General features: G+C 48.5%; 2 long non-coding RNA genes across 4 annotated transcripts in view; both read right to left on the bottom strand.

The window, feature by feature from the left end:
* Positions 1–618: 618 nt before the first annotated feature.
* LOC127566457 (uncharacterized) lies at positions 619–17233 on the bottom strand. 3 transcript variants are annotated; one of them, XR_007955725.1, is made up of 11 exons: positions 16982–17233; positions 15971–16224; positions 10715–10811; positions 7992–8157; positions 6604–6772; positions 6435–6500; positions 3104–4833; positions 2254–2405; positions 1996–2166; positions 1674–1841; positions 619–1508 (listed from the first exon to the last, which is right to left on the bottom strand). It is a non-coding gene; the product is annotated as an uncharacterized LOC127566457 (long non-coding RNA). The 3 variants fall into 3 exon arrangements; XR_007955726.1 differs by lacking the exon at positions 2254–2405; XR_007955727.1 differs by lacking the exons at positions 2254–2405; positions 3104–4833.
* A 1165-nt stretch (positions 17234–18398) lies between these two features.
* Positions 18399–21059, bottom strand: part of LOC127566461 (uncharacterized) — a 43615-nt gene continuing 40954 nt past the window's right edge. The window contains exon 3 of the long non-coding RNA XR_007955733.1: positions 18399–18651. This is a non-coding gene — a long non-coding RNA (uncharacterized LOC127566461). The remainder of the gene's footprint in view (positions 18652–21059) is intronic.

Here is a 21059-nt window from a genome sequence, read left to right as displayed (position 1 = left end):
CTTTCTACATCCCGCCTCACCCATTCTTCTCTCACAATTTCACTCCCTCTTTCACCGTCTACCTCCTTCTCCCCCAACTCATTAGATAATGCAACTGTCCTGTCGGTGCGGGAAGCTGCGGGTTGATGTTACATTGTACCGCTGGTGTTCTGTTGGTGAGGGAAGCAGCGGGTTGATGTTACAGTGTACCGCTGGTGTTCTGGCGGTGAGGGACGCTGTGGGCTGATGTTACAGAGCACCGCTCGTGTTCTGTCGGTGAGGGAAGCAGAGGGCTGATGTTACACTGTACCGCTGGTGTTCTTTCGGTGAGGGACGCTGTGTGCTGATGTTATAGTGTACCGCTCGTGTTGTGTCGGTGAGGGACGCTGCGGGCTGATCTTATAGTGTACCGCTGGTGTTCTGTCAGTGAGGGACGCTCTGGGCTCACGTTGCGCTGCTGTCTTCTCTACTGGCAGTGTTGGGCGCTCGAGGCTGCTGTTGAAGCACTGGGACTGATCTGCAAACGCAGGCGCTCTGTGCCGCTTTGTTGTCCGGTCGCCCATTTTTCTCAAGACAGATACAAGTCAGACACCCAGACAGGAACTCAGAACTTAACTGACCACGGTTTATTGAGTTCACTTTGGCGATTATAAATTTAACACTGAGTAACTTTCTGACGTGCAGGTAAAATAAGCTGCTTACAATTCCGTGCCCTTCGCGCACAATGAATGGACAAGCGACACTGAGCGGCAGGTTGAACAAATAGCCCCTTTTATCAGCGTCATTCCGCACCAGAAGGAGTTGCCGGATGCTCTCTGTCTTCACTCAAATTAACAGCACAATGATTATAAATCACACTTCAGGGCCGTGTCCGAGAACGCTGCAGGTCTAGGGTTATCTACTGAGGTATTTTACAAATTATCACTACTACATACACAGGCTGCTGAATGGAGGAAACATTCCTCCGCTACCCCCTCAGCAACGTGTCCAGGAAGGTTCCTAACTCGGCTAATTCCCCTCCCGTTTCACTCAATGGCATTACTGGTGTCTCAGAGTGAGCCCCACCAGGGATACTGAATGCCATCACTTGCGTCCCAGACTGAGTGACACCCCGGACACTGAATTCCATCACTTGTATTCCGGACTCAAGCCGCACCCCGGACACGGAATGCCATTACTGGTGTTGCGGAATCAGCCCCACCCCGAACACTGAGTGGGATCACTCGTTTCCCAGACTGTCCTGGGACATACCACTCTGTGTAATCCCCCAATCGCCGGATATCCGTGGAAGCATGTCTACCCCTGGCGTCAGGTTGCCCTCCGGCTGGGACATTACGATCGTTGGGATTTCAATTTGGAGCGCGCGGTTAAAGGAAATGGAGGGAAACCGGGAAAAAAATATTCCCATCCGGCGGACGTGGATGTCTGTACATTGGGACGTTCACAGGTCCACCCTCAGTCCGGGTCTGGTTCCCTGCAGCGACTTCAGCTGATTCAGTCCATCTGAACTGAACTGATTCCCCCATAGCCTGAAACAGAGTGAAGAATAAAGAGGAAATGAACAGATTCCATATCAGTGTCAGTAACTGGGGACTGGGGTTAATGTTTCAACATCACTCACAGAAAAATGTCACCAGAAAATCCCACGGATCCACTGATAGTTTATCACATTAAACATGAACACAAACATTCACCTGATCCGATCCAGACTCGGGTGGGTCAGTATGAGGCGGCGGAGTGCGGGTACAGATCGGTCTGCGAGGGAATTTAATCCTAGCTCCAGCCCAGTCAGTGAGCGGTTTATACTGAGCGCGGAGGCGAGAAACTCGGCACCTGAATCTGTGAGAAGGTTCACCCAAAGCCTGCAGATGAGAGAGAGTGAGGATGAGGTACACAGAGAGACAGGAGACGGTGCAAATCCTCAGGGTTTTCAGTAACACAATGACTGACTTCATTGACGTTCAGTGTCAGACACCCAGTGACGATAAACACAATCTCTCACAGTCTGGGACTTACCCCAGTCTCTTTATTTTACACTCTGGGTTCCTCAGAGCCTCAGACACCAGTTTCACTCCCGAATCTCCCAGGCTGCTGTAACTCAGGCCCAGATCCGTCAGTCAGCTGTTTGCACTGAGAACGGAGGCGAGATTCTCGGCACCAGAATCTGTGAGACCGACATCCCCCAGCCTGGAGATAAGAGAGAGTGAGGGTGAGGGACACAGAGAGACAGGAGGCGGTGCAAATCCCCAGGGTTTAACAGCAACAATTACTGACCACATTAATGTTCAATGTCAGACACCCAGTGACTGTAAACACAATCTCTCACATTCTGGATTTACCGCAGTCTCTGGATTTTACACTCCGGGTCCCTCAGAGCCGCAGACACCAGTTTCACTCCCGAATCTCCCAGGTCATTGTTACCCAGTCTAAACACAGACAGACAGAGTGAGGAACAAACTGATTCACACCCGGGGTCCAGTCAGAGTCTGACATAACAAGATATATCTCGGATATTACAACAGGAAATTAATTACTAATTACACCCCTCGGTGCACAGCTCCTGGTCACTCACAGAATGTATGTAATTTAGCCAATAAAGTGTTCTGATAAATCTCCCCTTCAGTCTCAGTGTGCGAGTGAGAGCGGGAGAGAGTGCATGGGCGGGGTAGGGTGAAGTCACCCACAGGCAGCGCGTTAGGAGGGGAGAACAAAACTACAACTGAGGAAGGGAGAGGGAGATTTACACTGAGGCGGAGAAAGAGAGGCCACGCCGGGGTGGTGGTCAGAGTGGCCTGGCCGAGGCTGGGGGTAGAGTGACCTCTCTGGGTGTATAACGAGGAGGGACAGTGGCCGTTCCGATATTGTGGGGAGAGTGGACACCTCGGGGTGAGGGCGTCAAAGATGACGCGCCGGGGGTAGGGTGCGTGAAAGGGGATGAGCCGTGGGTGGGGTGGGTTGTGTCAGAGTGCCGAACTGGGGATGGAGTATGGGAGAGAGTCCCGCCGAGGCAAAAGATGAAAGAGTGAGTTGCACCCGTAGGGTGAGTATGGCGAGGGAGTCGCACAGAATCAAGACAGATCGAGTAAGCTTTATAATTTAGAAAAAGAAACAGGTTAACAGTTACCCCAACACCAGGCACTTGTGCAGCCCGGGTACCAGCCGCTGGAGCCCTTCACACTGAATGTGGCAGCTCCACAGATTGAGCTGTTTTATTGTATCACAGAGCCCAATGACATGAGACAGAACGGCGCAATCAATCGGGGTCAGTCGCAATCCACTGAATGAAAGTGTTTCCACAGATCCCAGTGCGGCCTGAGCCAGTCCACGGTTCTGAGACTCAAACAGTGCAGTGTGTTCAGGAAGCTCCTTTTACCAGCTTCATTCCTTGTGTTTCCAACCTGACGTTTCACCTCCTCCTTCACCCAGTCAATCACTCGGCCGATTGTTTGATGAGGAAATGGACCCAGAAACTCCTCCAGACCCCGAGCTGACCCTGGGGAGGATAGACCAACAACAAAGCGGAGAAATACCTCAAATTGCCCGTCTGTCGTGCTGTGGGCTTCGGTAAGGAGTTTTACGATATCCTCGGGGTGCGGAGTAAGAAATTGTGAGAGTGCAGCTACAAACTCTTGGATGGTGAGGTGTGGGTATATGTACACCACGCTCCGGGCACAATCCCCTCTCTCCAAAAGTTCCATTAGGAACCCGGACAGGAACTGGGAAAGCTGCAGATTGTACTTCATCAAATCTCCATCTGTAAATACAATCTTCTTCTCGGCCAGTCCTGTGAAGGCCATTTGACCAACCCTCAGTAACACATCACGGGAGCTTTCAATCTCACGACGGTGGTTTTTAGGAATATAGTTGGGTGATGGTCTTGGGAACTCGCTGCAGGTCCCTGTGTCTTTGTGTGAAGAAGGGTCCCAGTGCCAGACCGAGGATCCATCAGTAGGAGGGGTTTAGCTCATAGCGTACAAGTTCTCGTTCTCCTCCACGTGTTTGAAAACAGCTGCTGCCACAGTCTGATCTTCAAAAAACCTGTGGAAATATTCCTTCCGTTCCTCACCAACAAATCCCAGGTATTTTAGCCCAGACACTGATCTCCGCCTTTTCCAATAAATGTAACGCAGTTGGACGGGTGGTCACCAGCATTGAACACCCTGGGAGCAGCTTGTGCTGGATTAAACTGTACACAATGTCAGACACTTCACACCACCACTCGGGATCTGGGCACATGTGCTGCGGTTCTGTGTCTCTCCGACTGTCAGCAAAATCAATTTTGTGCTTGAATTCATCTAAACCATCGAATAGAAATGCAATCCCTCAGGATTCTTCCAGACCTCTGCCAGGATGTTACAAAAGTAAGGAAACTAATCTAGAATTAATTCCCTCAGAATTATTCTACAGTTCATAGAGTTTAAATCCCGGAATTTGAAACTGAAGACAAATTGGAAGTGTTGGTATATCTTCCCCGTGGCCGAGTCATAAACAATCTTTTGCACCATTGTTGTTTCCCGATCCCCGGGACTCCGGCCACTGCTGCCGAACTCCCTGATTTCTTCCCAAAGAAAGATTCCGTCAATATCTTCAGAAAACTTCTCTTGAAAATTTGATCAATCCGGATGTTCTACAGCTCTTCCCGGAGATGTTTCTCTCTCCACTCCTCGTGGTCCCGGCCTCTTGCCAACAGCTCTTGTGAGACAAGTCTCCTCTCTCGAACGGTAGAAATGACCGTGAGCTCAGCGTATCGATCAACCAGATGGAAAACCTTCACCTTCTCCCTCATCAGGATCGTGTTCACTCTCAGTGTTTCGGTTTGTGCCCTCAGAGTCTCCTTGTGTTTCCGCTGAACTTCTGAGGAGACACAGAAGCAGTTTGTCAATGTATGTTCTGATGAACAAGGAACAATCATCATATTTTATTTAATAAAATCTTGTTAAATTTAAGACATTGTTTGACTGAAATAGGCAGCTCATAGTTACAGGGCCAAAAATGATCAATGGCGCAGAAACATTTTAAACACCTTGATGCTCATTCTTTGCTCAGCATCTTTGCTGAGGTTCTGTGTCTCTCCGACTGTCAGTGAAATCGATTCTCTGCTTGAATTCATCTAAACCATCGAATATAATCAGCAATCCTTTGGGATTATTCCATTCCTCTTCCAGGATAGTCCCGATGTAAGGATACTGATTCAGAATTAATTCCCTCGGGTTTATTCTACAGGTAATGGAGTTTACATCCCGGAATTTGAAACTGAAGACGAACTTGAAGTGTTGGTATATCTTCCCTGTGGCCCAGACATCAACAATCTTTTCCACCATTGTTGTTTTCTCAATCCACGGGACTCCGTCCACTGCTGCCGAACATTGCAGCTTATCAGGAGCTCCAATGAGCACCAAATCCACACATAGTTCTGGAGAGGTAACTCCTGTGCGTACACTGGGCGGGTGATGGACACTGTCTCCACTGCTCAACTTCTGCTGAATTGGTGAACACTGCAGTGGATACCGTGGGAGACAGGTAACTGCAATTGGTCAGGGGTCTCACGGATACAGTATTAGGTCGGTGAAATTCACTGGGATATTGTCAACTCTTGGAGAGGGACAGTTTTTGAATGGACTTGTTTTAATCGACAGCTCCCTGGATATTTAACAGAGTTTCCAACCCATTCCCTGGAATATCAAGGCAGTGGGAGGTATTGAACACAACTTGCTTCCCATGAATGGTCTCCATGCACTCCACCTCACACCCGCCTTCTACCCGACCCACTCTGACACTTTGCCGTTTTCTGGTCAGAGTTAATTCTATATTCTTCTCCCAAAACGTTTTGGGACCACTCTCCAGTACGTATCCATCACACCAGCAGGAAATATGGGAAATTCCAACTGTTCGATTCCTTTCACTTTCCTTCTGTTGTAACCGGTGCCCTTGACACTCCATTCAGGTTTAAGCTCTCAATACCGAGCCACATACAATGAACACAATTTCTGTGTCCGTCTCCAGGCTGTGCCAATCGCGGACGTGCACACCCCCAGCACACCTCTCCAGCCTCCTCTGCTGCGAGGAACTGCTGCATAAACTCAGGCAATTCCCCAGTGCAGTGCTGAGGAATCAGCAAATCTGGGCTCCACTGTTGGACTCTGAGGTGCCAGACTTCCTGGGCTGGAGTTGGAGGTTCCAATTGGGACCGTCTGGATTCGGCTGTTGAAGTTTTGGCAATTCTCGGGATTTTCAGCCGGCGCTGGGGAACGCAGAACTCGGAGGCTTGCTGACTAGCAGATGGGGCGTCTGTGTATAAAACACGTGGAGGCGCACAAAATGCTTTCCTATGCGCTCACCCCAGCAACAAAAGCCTGTCTCCCAGATTCTGACAGACTCTAAACAGGCGGCTAAAGACTGGCGTTCACATTCTCAGAGTGAAGTAAAGACTTTGGGATTCGCATTCCATCACATACCTTTCAGGAGAGTAGGCGCTTCAGATAAACCCCGCTCTATGTCCATGTAGGCGAACTGACCATCACCTGTTCAAATAGATTAACATACATGAAGTCAGTTCTGTGTAACATTGTGCAACCAGCATCCATTACATCTGAAATGTAAAACACAGTCTGTTGTTCACCGTACCACAGTCCCTTATTTCTTCCAATATTCTGCTCAGCTTCGGTAACGTGTGACGTATTTTCACAAAGGATTCCCACATCACCCTTCGGGCCCCGGAGCCCTTCTCCATCACCAGATCCAGGAGGAGTTTGGAAGAGCTCCCTCGGTTTCCCAGTCATTGCTCAGTCACACTCTGCAATGAAGAATGGTGAATGTATTGAGGAGCGGAGGGAGGACAAGCAGCGAGCAGGAGGAAAGATCCGGCACATGATCCCCAGAGTCACTGAGCACAGTGTGGAGTCACAGGGCGGGTACTGACCAACTATGAAACCGAACCCGGACTGACACAGTTCCTGATCTAAATATTACTGGGTCAGTGTCGGGAATCCCCAGGGCTCCTGCAGGTGAACTGCAGCACGTTCACAGTACACTGCTGGGCTCCATGAGGGGTCCAATGTCAAACTACAACTGGTAAACCGGCAGAGAGGTGAAGCCACAGTTTCAGGACGTCTGCGCATGTGAGGGAGTCAGAGGCCAACTGGTAGTAACACGGAGGAAAGAGCTTGGAATTGGACTGCCAGCCGTCATGAGGATTGTCAGGGTTAGGTCTAGTGTGTGGTTCTTTGCTACCATTCAGTCCGCGTGGCAATTGGGGAATGTGTCTGAGGAAAACAAGACCATGAAAAGCAGTCTCTACTTAATGCTGTGTTAACTGCACATATTTAGATTATGTTTACTAATTTAATTCTGCAAGTCTCAGTGTTAACATCATGTGTGGTACCAATTACAAATTATAAATGAAACAATCATAAGGAACAGGAGGTAACTGAACCTTGAAGCACATGGGATACGTGATCAAATGGAGGACGTTCAATAGTTCAAAGGGGACGCACTAGTCAACCGGTGCCTATTAAAGTGATGCAGGGTCCCATCCATGATGGTGACGGTCGACTCGAGAGATGGGCGGAGAAACAAGTCACGAGATATATGAACGGTGGGAACCAGGGGTCACCAAGAGAACATAGACTGTTCCGTGGCCGTTAAGGCCAAGAATTGGGAACGTGATGGGAAGAAAAATAGAGTGAATAGAATGGTTCCCTGTCTGCACTCAGTACCCATAAATTTTCACATCACCAACTGTCAATCACTGCGTATATCCAAATCTTCGAAAAATGAATGTGTTTAGGTAATTGACGAGAGTCCTGTCAGAGTCCGTATCTGTCGAGTAAAGCAATCAGAGTCCGTATCTGTCGAATAAAGCCTCAGTGTGGTTCCATCTCTGGACTCCTTTGCGGCCTTTGGTCCACACGGACCTCGGCCTTTTCATTGCCCAACGGTTTCTATACACCGGGTCTGTCAGTCTGAGATAAATTTAGAAGAATGCACACTGTATCAATGTCTCTTCCACTTACGTGATACTCCAACCCAGTGAAGTGATCCGCCCCTGTTAACATGAGCCGAGTCCCTCCACAACCTCTTCAATCGCCTGCTCCAGTCGTTCCCGGTATAATCTGGTCAACCGGAATAGCTGGTGATCCTCACAGTTTGACAAGAAGGCGGTGATTGCAGAGTTCAGATCTGTGAACAGTCATAGAACCCAGAACAGTACAGCACAGGAACAGACCCTTCGGCCCACCATGTGTGCGCCGACCGTGATACCAATTTAAGCCAATCCCATCTGTTGCACCTGCTCAATATCCCTCCATTTCCTGCCTGCTCATGTGTTTAAATGCCTCCCAGACGGTGCTATCGTATCTGATGCCAGCACCGCCCTTGGCACCCATAACACTCCGTGGAACAACTGCATTGTAAGTCTCCTTTCAACTGTACCCTTTTCACCTTACACGTACGTCCTCTAATATTAGACAAATCCACCCAGGGTAAAACACTCTGAATATCTACCTTATCTGTGTCTCTCATAATTTTATTTCCTTCTTCATCTCCCTTCAGCCTCGGACGCTCTAATAAACAAACCAAGCTTGTCCAGCCACCCCTTATATCTAAGGCTCTTTAATCTAGTAAACCTCTTCTTCTCTCTCTCTAAAGCTTCCGCGTGATTCCTGCAATGCAGCAGCCAGAACTGCACACAATACTCCAGTCGTGGTCTGACCAAACTTACATCCAGCTGCAACTTGACTCAACGCCCCGTCCAATGATGATAATTCTACCAGCCGCCTCCTTTACCACCTTATCTCCTTGTTTTATCACTTTCAGGGAGATATGGACGCACCTTTGCACCCCAAGATACCTCTGTGCATAAATACTCCGAAGGGTCCTGCCAATTACTAAAAACGTTCTTTTTACATTTGACCTCCCAAAATGCAACTCCCCACACATGCCCGGATCAAGCTAAACCTGCTGGTGCTCTGACCATATTTCTAATCGCTGAATATTCTGCTTAATCCTTTGACAGCCGTCCCCACGTTCCACAACTCCGCCAATATTTGTATCGTCTGAAAATTTGCGAATCAGCCCACTTAGGGTTCTGTCCATATCATTCATATATTTCATATAACAGAAGTCTCAACACTGCTTCTTGCGGAACACCACTTGTCACTGACCTCCAGTCTGAAGAATATCCCTCCACCATTATCTATGGCCAAGCCAGTTTTGAATTCAATCTACCAAGTCTTCATGGATCTGGTGTGCCTTCTTCCGGATCAGTCTACCACAAGGGACCTTGTAGAAAACTTTACTGAAGTCCACATATACAACAGGCACTGCTCTACCCTTCAATCCTCATCATGAAACTCAACCGTTTACAAGACGTGACCCTCTCTGCAGGAACCCATGCTGACTAGCTCGAAATCTGTACTTTTGAAGATGCAAATGGAATCTATCCCCAAGAATTCTCTTCAATAATGTCCCTACCACTAATACAGGGCTCACCAGCATTCAATTTCCTGAAATGCCTCCATTGCCCTTCTCAATACGAGGAACAGCACTGGCTATTCTCCAATCCTCTGGGACGTCAACTGTAGCGAAAGAGAATGCAATGATCTAAGTCAAAGTGCCAGAAATCTCCTCTGTTGCCTCTCGTAATAACCTGATGTAGATCACACCAGGCCTTGGGAATGTATCCAATATACTGTTCTTCAAGATCTCAAACATAAACCCTGGAATATCGGCAAACCCGTTCCTTCTCTTTATCAAATACCGAGGTGAATTATTCATGTTCTACCTCGTCCGTGCACTGTAATTGCTTGAATAAATTGCCTCTTTTGCCAATAAGCGGTTCTACACTATCTCCAGTTACCATCATGTTTGAATGAATAATGAAAATGCCACGCGATTCGCGGCAATGGCATTTCATGTCTCCTGTTAGCACTCTTTGATTCCCTGATTAAGTAGTCTGCTGCTTTCTTTATATTCTCCTGTCCGATTTCAGCTTCGAAGTACCTGAAACATCTTTTGACAAGTCCCTGTTCACCATTAGTCCTCAGCCCAGACATTGATTAGTTCATTAAAACGTTGGAACAGACCATAAATTGGTGAGCACCACTTATCTTCAATGAGCTGTATCCTGCTCATCCCGCAGGAATGAGCAGAGAACATCCCGCACTGGAAATGTTCTCTAACACGGCCACATAAAACAGATTTCAGGAAGCTCCCCTCATCTGTACTGCGCAACAACCCATAAAACCAGCGATAAATTGACTGTTGCCCTTCTAAAGCCAGAACTGCACTCCTATCACCCAATTCCTGAACTCCCGGAAATGCTTGAATGATCTGGTGCTGCCTTTTGTAAATGAAAACAAAACCTGGTTTTCCCACCAACTGTGTAGGCCACATCGCGGCCTGCCAAGACATCTCCCACGACAATAGCTGCCGTGTTGTCTGTGCTTCACTCATCCGGTCCCCTCCCGGGGACCTTCTGCTTCTATTTCTCGGAAGAAGCTTTACATGGAAAGCAGAGTGATTCGACTATTCCCGGTGCCAGATCCCCGTGCTGGAACAGTTGGGTCGTTTCAGTACACAAGGCCTCTTCAGCAGTCGGGTCAACGACCGCATATGATGGCACATTTCGATATCCCCTAAACGCCGGTGTAATTTTCTTCCTCTGAACTATTAACCACCTCGCTACATGTGAATTGTCAGGACAGAAGTCTGATTAGAAGGAGCTCAGTGAACGTACCTGTGTCCATTCTGAATCCGACGGACGATGGGCGATCTTCTTCTTCTTGTTTACACTTTTATCCCGGCGGAGCAGAGCTCCTCCTGCATCCAATAATCTGAGATTCACACAACAAGCACAGAATGAGCAATACACATATGCCTACTTTGCAAATATGATAGTATTTTCCTTGTATCAGTGCAGCAGTAGTTGGTTCAGGGACCAAGCATTAGTCCAGCCCAGTGATATCTGGCGCATCCCACTTATCTCTGCAGCCCTCGCCTCAGTAGGCTGCTGATGCCCCAGTCTCTAGATCGAATGTGTGTCTTCTGTCTGGGATTATGTACAGTTCACAGCAACATCAGCCTTACCCCTGAGAATGTTCAGGGAAGCGAGAAGCTATTATTCTGGAGCTCAAGATTCCTGCGGGTCAGTACAGACCTGTAGCTCGACGTGACTCCCTGCCGCCAAGTGTGGTTATACTTTTCACTGTTTCTGTTAGAATCAACAATGTTGCTCTTCTGTTTCACAAGGGAAATAGAGACAAATCTGGAAATTCCAGGCCGGTTCGATTTAAATCAGTGGTTGGGAAATTGTAGGAAAAGATCCTGAAGTAGGATCCACCGGTAAAGCACAGACATTCGGGATAGTAAGCAGGGCTGTGCGGCAGAGGTCATCTCATGATTGAGCTTTTGCAGGAGGGGACAATGATGACTGACGGGGGTCGGGCAGTGGACGGTACATACATGGGGTTTCCTGAAGCTGTCGACAAGGTTCCTCGTGGCAGTCTGATCCAGACGATTAAGGCACATGGGTTCGAAGGGGAATTGGTAGTTCGGTTTCCAAATTGGCTTGGCTACGGAAGACAGAATACAGTGGTAGAGGGTGTTACGCTGACCGGAGGTCTTTGACTAGTGGTGTCCTGCTGGGATCAGTGCCGGGACCTGTTGTGCGTGATATATAATTTCGTGGGCTGATAATTAAGTTGTAGCCGACCCACAATTTGGCGGAGTTGTGGATAGTGAGGGAGGTTATCAAAGTATTCCGCCGTATATAGACCATTTGCGAATGTGGGCAGAGAGATGTCAGGTCGAGTTTAACCTGGATAAGTGTGAGGTGTGCACTTTGGGAGGTCAATGTAGAAAAGAGTGCACAGGAAATGGCAGGGCCCTGAGGAAACATGCGCACAGTTTATTGGAAAATTGCAACAGGAGTAAAATACACACTCACGCAAACACACACACACGCACGCACGCACACACACACACACACACACACACACACACACACACACACACACACACACACACACACTGAATTAGTAAATGCAGTCAAGGAAAAAAAAATAAGATATCCGCCACCCCTTGACTTAGTGCAAGTACAGCTCTATGCGACCAGGGATACTAACAAAATGTCCCGAACCCCTAAACAATTCACACCTCACCAATGGTTTCTCCAGCGCCGTTTCACCGTTCCTCGGCCTGGGATGAAGCAGGGTGAATCCCTCGGAGACAAAGAGGCCAAACCAAGGACATGCAGCACTCTTTATAGTGCTGGAGGACTGGGGCGTCCAACCCAGGTAATTTAAAAAGGCCAAAGGCCCGTTGCCAGCAAGGACAAATCGATCACAAAGGCCAATGGTCAGGTGTGCACTGATGGGTGGGGCAGGACCAAACCTTGAGTGACAGTGATGCGTCTTACGCCCAGGTAGGACAGTGCTGTCATCCGACCTAGTAGGAGCAGTGTTGTCACTTGACAGCTACGACCCTCTACAAAACAATTCACCCCTCGGAAGTCACACCAATCGCCAATCATGATAATAACCATTTCTATGCCTAAAATTATATGTCAGTATACAGTCCTACTGAAAGGCAGACGTGCTCTTGAGAACCTTACAAGCACAGCATAATATACAGACAGCAAAAACAACGAAAGTGAGAGCAGTTGCCCAGTGGATGACAGTTGCCCACCATCCCCTCAGAGACCCAAACAGCCACTAGTTTCCCCATGAGGTGTCGTGTTGGAGTAGCTGGTCCCTCGCTTTTTTTCAATTTTAGCCACCGAGTCCCGAATGTGAGCAGCCAAGTGGGTGAAGTTCCTTGACTCATCCTGGATAAATGTGCAGAACTTCTTACCAATCACTGCACAGGTACCACAATCAGCAGCGAATAGGTAATCTAAGGCCATTAGATTCTGCAGGGCGACCATACTGACGGCCGTCAGCTCTGCCGCTGAGTCAGGGCGTCTTCGGTACATTGCAGTGCCGCTGCCGTTTCGTTGGCCAGCGTCTCCAGCACGCTGGCCCTCTGGATTACCTCACGGGACAATTGGATCGTGCCATACGTGGGAAAAGCTATCATCCAAAACCTCTCCGCCTCCGTGATGGCCCTCTTGTCCCGGTGGCAGCTGTATGCCGGGTGCTCCCCAAGGTCATCTAGGGCGTGGATATAGGGCACCACAATCGCTGGAAAGCAGCAATAGTACCAGCTCGTGGGAAGCCACGAGTATGCATGGTGACCGCAAATCCAGTGGGTCCTATTCCAAGTCCAGGGAACCCCCAGCTTAGCGGCACCTTCGGCAGTGGTCACTGGGGCATCCAGCTACCAGTTTCGCTTAAAGTCGCTGTGGCCGACTGAAAGGGTGGAATCGTGCTCATTCGGGACCCTGTACCAACATTCCTTCGGCTTGCTCACCGGCTGTGGAATGACCCTGAGAGTGGGACTCGGGTGGAGGTGAAATTTTAGGGAGGGAAATAACAGTTCCTGAAACACCCACCCCATCGGGGATCGCTGGAAGCGATGTTATGTAGTAGTGAGGGGATGGGTGGGGACTGCCATTCACCCCCCCTCCAACATATATGTCAAAACCCACAGAAGAGAAAACTCTATGAAAACAATTCATTTGAAAGTGTAATCGGCATAAGTGACAGAGATTCACCAGCGTGTGCTGGGGCTCACACGCAAATCCAGCGGTCTGATCTATTAGTCATGCTGGCAAATTCATTAGCGACCCTGCGCTATTGGATCTTCTGCCAGAGGCTCCATTCGGCGACCACCTCACTGGCCGACACCTGCAATTCAAAAGGGACACATGCCTGGCGGGGAGCAAGTGGCAATGCTCGTTTCAAAACTTGCTTTAATGTTTCAAAAACAGCCTGTCGTTCGGGTCCGCATAAGAATGTGGCTTCATTATGGGAGATTAACCCGTGGCAGATAGTGGGGCTATTAATGTCTAAATCCACCACTGCACACCACAGCTTGTGCAGGGTAACTATGTCAGGCACGGCGGCAGCGAGGGGGAAGACTTGAACGTTGCTGTGCAACGGGAGACAGGAACTCAGCGAGCGACCCCCACGTCTGTGCCGAGCGGCCTTCATCCTGTTGGCCAGGACAGCCCGGGAGCTATGGAGACAGGAACCTGTCCCGGGCAGAGGGAGCCTGAACCTTGCCCGGGTTCCGGTTCCCCTGCACCGGACATCAGTCTTGACCGCACGGGGTCGAAGCCTGACCGGGCGGTTCCGTTTCCCCGGGAGGGCACAGGACACGATGAGGCACCCAGAGGATCCCAATATTCACTGCCAGGGAGTTCCAACGGTGTGGGATGAAGGTGGCACAGGGGCAGGGGGAGAGGGGAGTACGATATTACAGCACGGTAATAGCGGGAGAGAGAGAGAGACAGAGACACACAGAGATAGAGGCAGAGAGGGGAAGAGAGAGAGAGAGAGGCAGAGAGGGAGGCACGGATGGAGAGCCCGACAGGCAAACAGAGACATGGGTACAGACAGAGCGGCACAGAGACAGCAGCGGTGACCCCGGGTCCCTCCCACACCCCGAGGACGGGCTTTCTGGGCTGAACCGACGGCTGCAAATGGGGATGATTGGGGATAGGGTCGGGGAAAGGACTTTAACAGGGGAGCGGACCAGGCTTGTGGGGAGAAGGTGGCCACTCCGTTGGTAAATAAGGAGTGGGACGGGGCTGCGTGGATCCGTCCTCCGGGGGCCGGTATAGAGCCAATGGGCCGAGCGGCCTCCTCTTGCCTCTCACTGATAAATCAGTCAACTCACGGGCTCCGGCCGTAGGATACCGCTTCACTCGTCGGTGGGGAAACCGGTTCACAAACGGCCACAACATCCCCGGAGGGAGATGGGAGTAAATAAAAAAGCCGCAGATTTGCTCTGAGGTTTGTTCGGGTTTTATCGGGAGTTTGGGGAGGGAGTGGTGGGGGCAGGGTCTGGGGGGATAACGCCCCCTCGGCGGATCCGCCTCCACTATTGGTTATAACCAATGATTGAAATCCTTTCATACCAATAGGAACAAAGTATCCCGTGAGTTGGCTGTTGACAGTCGGAGGGTGAGGTGGTGGTTGGGAGGCTCGCGCTCGGCCGCTCGGCGGGGGCGATGACAAGGGTCTGAGCTCGTGCTCCAGAGCGATGGGCAGTATGTGGGGTGAGTGACAGGGAACGGGAAGAGCGTCCCTCGGTCCCGAACGGCGCTGCCCGTCTCACCGAGTGAGTCGCAGGTTCGATCCCCCACCCTCCAGCTGCGGCACAGAATTGGCATCCAAAGCTGGATGTGAATATTTAATTAAATTAATATTTAATTTCTATTCAGCCGACGAACAATTCACATGTGCCTTTGTCTGTCGTCATTGGATTGGTTATTATTAATTCAATTGTCAGATCTATTCTTGTGAACATACTAATACGCGGAAGTTGGGCAGTCGGCCCTTGGAGCCTACTGCTCCAGACAGTGAGATCATGACTGATCTGATATAAACTTTCAGTCCGCATTCCTACCTTCCTTTCCCTGTTACCCTTCACCCGCACTGCTTATCAACAATCGAGGCGTTGAACATAATAAAAGACGTTGCTGCCGCTGGTCATTGATGTGAGGAGTTCCAAACACCCACAATCATCCCAGACAAAAAGAAAGAGTGTGAGTATTCATTTTAAGTAATAAATTTTGAAAAAAAAAGTAGCCAGTGTTGGCTGTGCAGCTCTTCGCACCCTTGCATTGAAGCATTGACCCCTGGTTCTCCAACTGTTCTTAATCCTGACGTAAGTTGTGGAAAACAACAATTTCACCTCAATTGTCAATGATAATAAACCTGATTCTGAATCTGAAAATCTCAACCGTGCAAACAGGAAACAGCAGGAACGCAAATATCAGCACAGCCAGAAGAGGCTTAAAACAAAGCCACTGTCTCCTGGATCACTAATCGAAAACACCGACAAAGGGTTGAATGGAAATAAAAATCGGAAGCCGAATGATTCTTACCTTAAATCCCCTAGAATGCTTTGTCTCTGCGTAGATATAAAAGCCATGTCCTTCTTACTTCATTTCACCCAGTCAGGTAAGGCATCATTGAGTGACTTGGGAGGTGGAATTGTTTCTCAGTGAGACTCAGAGTCTGTGTGCAAGCAGCTGCCTGTCCACAGGACGGATTCCAACCCGCACATTCCTCAGAACAGACAGCGGCCTTTCTGCTGAAACCAAATGCAACCGGTTGGACAAGCCACGGTCACATTCAACTGTGAAAAACATTGATTTAATGTTGTATTTAACCCTTTCTGCTGCAGGGAAGAGCAGTAAAACACATAACTAGATACAAATAACATTACCTGGGGTCTTGGACAGGAAAGGTTACCCGTTACAGTTGCTGCCCGACTTGCTGCGAGTTTACAGCATTTTGTTTATACCTCAGACTCCCATCATATGCAGTTTTCCAATAATTTTAAGTATTTCCTTAAATAAATCAATCTGTGGCATGCCCAGCTGCGATTTCCTCACTATAATACCCCAGGGACTTCCTGTTTTTGGAGTAGTTAGTTTTGATGGAACGAGAAACGGGTGACGGGACCGTCCCCCGTGGGGGATTTCAAATGTCCCGACAGTATGAGAAATGCTTTTCACACAGACTCAGTATAAATCACCCTCTCACGTTGTAAGTGGACGGCACAAGTGCGGTACCGGGCAACCACGGTCTGAATTCCCGAGAGAGCGATAATTGACCTGTACCTGTGTGACCAGCCTGCACGGAGAGTGTAGTCTGAGCTGCAGGTCCCGAGGCCGCTCGGTTACATCCGTAAATATTCCGATAACGAATGAGTCGGTCGCACATGACAGATGGAAAAGTCCCCGGCCCGGATTACAGGTGGACTGCCCCAGACCCGGTTGCACCCAACCTCACTGAACGACCGGATCCCCGGCCCGGGGGAGGGGGAGTTGGGGCAGTGGGGAAAATGGAGGAAACCCAGTCAGGAATATCAGAGGCTGCGTGAGCCTTACCTCACGGCCGCAAGTAGTTTATGCCTGGATTTCCGTGAAGAACTCACAAGTTGTCTCCTTGTTATTCCATCCCAACTAATGGGGTGGATGTTCTCTGTTTAATTCAGCGAGTCCCAAGCTATGAATTTGATTCTCCCGTGGTTCTGGGAGGTTCTGAGCTCCGCGCTTGTGTGAACGATGCTGCCCGATGCAGGACGAGTTACACAACATTTTTCACCTGTCCCGGGACAGGCAGCTGCCTTTCTTTTGAAATCAAACAAAAGCCCTTCGGCAGTTTAGTCCAATTATGAACAAGTTTGGCCAAACTCTTTCCTCTCGATTCAAGGGAGTTCACTAATCTTAAGAGATTGTTACATTTCCATCTGGACCATTGCGGCGCCAAGCCCGGCAACCCCCTTGCACGCATTTAACAGCAGATATTGTCTTACAACCGGGGTTGTTGATTTACACCCCGCCAGAAATGTTTGTGGAATTTGCCTCTTGAAAGAGAACCGTCCTGGACTCGATATCAAGTTTGGACAATGAAAGTACCCGAACTATTACATATATAATTTCTTTGGTGAATCCTTCCGCCAAATTTTTCCCCGTGTAGGATCAGATGCCGTTATCAAATTGAACAGTGACTACATTGAGCCATGGAACACGGAAGCAGGCCCTTTGGCCCAACTGCTCCATTCCGACCAAGATACTGATCTAAGCTCTTTCCATTTGCCCGCCTTTGGCCCATATCCCTCCAACCTGCTCCCTGCCATGTACCCGTCCCAAGTGTCTTTTAAATGTTGTTAACGTACCTGCCTCAACCTCTTCCTCTGGGAGCTCATTACACGTGAGCCCTGATACCAGAACACACACCGCCACCCACCAACCCTCCACAACCCCCCAAACACACAACGCTGTGCTACCTATCGCTTATCAATCCATGTTTTCCACTTATCATAACCAATTGTGGAACGGTGACACGTCTGAGAGGAATTCATTCCTTTCACCCGAGGGCGTTCAGTCCGTCTTTGGGGAACAAGATACGATAGTCTGAATGCTCGGCACAGTGACAGCGTTATCCATTCTCCGTCAAGACTGTATATTCCAACTGTCTTGTGCACGCAGTGGCAGGTATTTGTTGAGGAGTCAAATGATATGTTGGACTTTAATGCAAGAGGGTCGGTGGTTAGAAAGCTCATAATTGTTACAATTGCATACTGTATTGGTGGAGAAAGACCTGGACAACTGTGCATGGTTTTGGGCCCCTTCCTTACATAATAAGTGACATACCGGCATTGGAGGCAGTCGAGAATAGATTCACTGCACTAATTCAGGAAACGAGACGTTTGCCCGTCAAGGGGCGCTAAAAAACTATTTTCCTTGGAGTTCTGAAGAATGAGTGGAAATCTTACTGACACATCCATGTTACGGACTCAGTGAAAGTCCCTTTAAGATAGAGAGTGTGTGTGTATGTGTGTGTGGGGCGTGCTTACGTCAATAGAAGATAAAGGACGTAATGACGTTGTTGAAGAAGTCAGAAGAAGAAGGAGAGAGAGAGGGAGAGAGAAGGGAGAGAGACACCAGCCTGCTTGTTTTCTCTATCGATGGATGAGAAACAATAACTGTGTTTGCCATAGAAATCCATGTATGGAAGTTGGAAGTAATCCGGTGGAGTTCACTTTGTTGCTGACCTGTAGAGGGAAACAGGTTATTTGTGTGTGGACGACCACGTTTCGGATGCTTTTCGGAGTGAGGAAGTCACTACCGAGTAAACACTGGAGTGTCGTTTGGGTTCCATCGTGGAACATTTGGATTTCGTATGTACTCTCTCTATGTTTTTCTACATCTACATCTTATCTTCAGACAACGGTGGTTGTTGAAGAAGCCCTTGCTCATGTTTCACCTTATGGCTTGCGGAACTGAACTTTAAGAACCATTTCGTAACTGGGAGTTTTGGACTTGTTACACACACACACGACGAGTTTAGTTTTGGGGTTAACGTTCGAGGTTTAACACTTTTGAATTCTAACATACTAACATTTTTACTTTTATTTTACGTATTATCATAAGTAGTGATTAATAAAATAGTTTTTAACACTAAATCATGCTCAGTGTGTTTCTTTTGTTGCTGGTTCCTGACATCCAAATCGTGTGGGGCGTCACAGGGTAAACGTCGAGATGTTTTCAATAACAATAGAATTTGGAACTAATGTCTCAGTCACAGGACAAGTGGATAACCATTTAAAACTCAGCCACGTTGGAACTTCCTTTCATAGAAAAAGAGAAATTTGAGAAGAAGTGCTTTAAAAATCTCTGATTTGGGGACTAAAACGCAGATATTGGCCGACACGGTTACATTTTTAAAGGGTTTTCCTTGTGTTTTTTTCCATCTAACAGCTTCGGGTTTTGGTAGTAGGAGTAGATTTTTTTTTAATAAAAGATTTCCATTTTTTCCTTTATTAACCAACTTCTATATGTGATTGCTAATTTAGAGTATTGTAATATAAGTATGATTTAATACAACATATTCAGTAGTATTTTTATTCTCTTCTTTGATGCATGTACTCTATTTTTTCATGGGTTCAATAAAAATATTGAAAAAGAAAAGTAAGAATAAGTGCTCGATTTATATCTTAAAAATCTGGAATGAGCAACTGGCAGGGAAACGAAGCTGAAAACTGGGGCATATCAGCCATGGAACGACAGGGCAGGACGGAAAGGTCTAGAGGCCTACTCCTGCTCTTACTTTTTAAGTTCTTGTCTTCATACTTTTCTAAAAAAATATATAATCTTGTGGATCACGAGTAACACGGTGGGTGTTACTGGAAGAAAATGATGGAATGAGTGGGTAGCTGTTCTCATTCCAGATGCTGATGTCTAATCCTTAGAGGTGCTGATGGACCAGGATGCAAAACATTCCCATGTTTGTGTTCCCACTTTCTGATTGTGGTTGAGGGGCGAGGGGCGAGGGGCGAGAACCAGGCATCTCCTGTGTGAAATGCACCGCATTCAGTCCCGGCCTGAGCCCACATATAGATTGGTTGCATCCGGCACTGTGAAGCGGAACTGACTGCAGCAAGAAAAAGGGTTTTTAGATAAGCAGAGAGTGTATGAGATCAAGTATGTCCTGTCTATTTGCACAGACGTTGCAAACTGCCCTTTGCTTATTTGTGGTGCGCTCCGCCCCCCCGGTGAACACAGGAGCCGGGTATCCCTCTGGTGCAGCAGGCAATCTCTCGACCTTTCTTCACTTCTGGTTCCTCGTCCGCCTCGCCTTTCCTGTACTTTCAGTTGTTCGTCTTTGTCACAAAGTCACAGAGTCACACGACACAGTAACGGGTAATTCGGTCCATCATGTCCACATCGACTTTAGAATGCACATCTGTGCTCATCCCTTTCAACAGCATACGGTCTGTCGCCTTCTCCGCCTTGGCATTACAAGTACTCGGCTCGATATTTCTCACACGTTATGGGGATCTCCACTCCCACCGCCTATGCAGGCGCTATATTACCGTTTTCACCCAACCCTGGATGATTGGAAAAACATTCCCAGATCGCCTTTGAACTTCTTTACCCTTTCACTGAACCTCTGCTTTGGGTGGAAATATCCTAATACCTGCTCTGCCCCTGCGCCACATAACTCGGACACCTCGAGCGGGTACCACTTCAGCCCGCTTCCCTCGGAAGAAAAAAATAACATCCAGCTTGTCGTGTCGCTCCCCACAGCTGAACCCTCCGTTCCATGCAACTCTCTTTGCACCCTCTCCAATGTAGTCCTGTACTTCCGATCGAGTGGCGACCAGGACTGCACTCAGTACTCCAGTAACTGCCCAACCACGGGTTTATAAAGTTGGAGTGTGACTTTCCGTTCTTGTTTCTATGGTCCCGCAACCAATGGAGACAGGTGCCCTGTGTACATGCCTCACTACCTTATCATTCTGTCACCTTCAGAGGTCATGGACTTGAAGGGTCCTTTTGTTCCTCCATACTCCGCAGGATCCTACCACTGATGTGTGCGCCATTTCCGTATTCATCCTTACACGGTACATTATTTGGCACTGATAAGGATCACGGTCCGTTTGTACTGCTCTGTCTTCAT

This window comes from Pristis pectinata, chromosome 41, assembly GCF_009764475.1.
Source record: "Pristis pectinata isolate sPriPec2 chromosome 41, sPriPec2.1.pri, whole genome shotgun sequence".
Taxonomy (NCBI): Eukaryota; Metazoa; Chordata; class Chondrichthyes; order Rhinopristiformes; family Pristidae; genus Pristis; species Pristis pectinata.
Note: the sequence above shows the minus strand (reverse complement) of the source record. Positions and strands in the feature narration are given on the sequence as shown.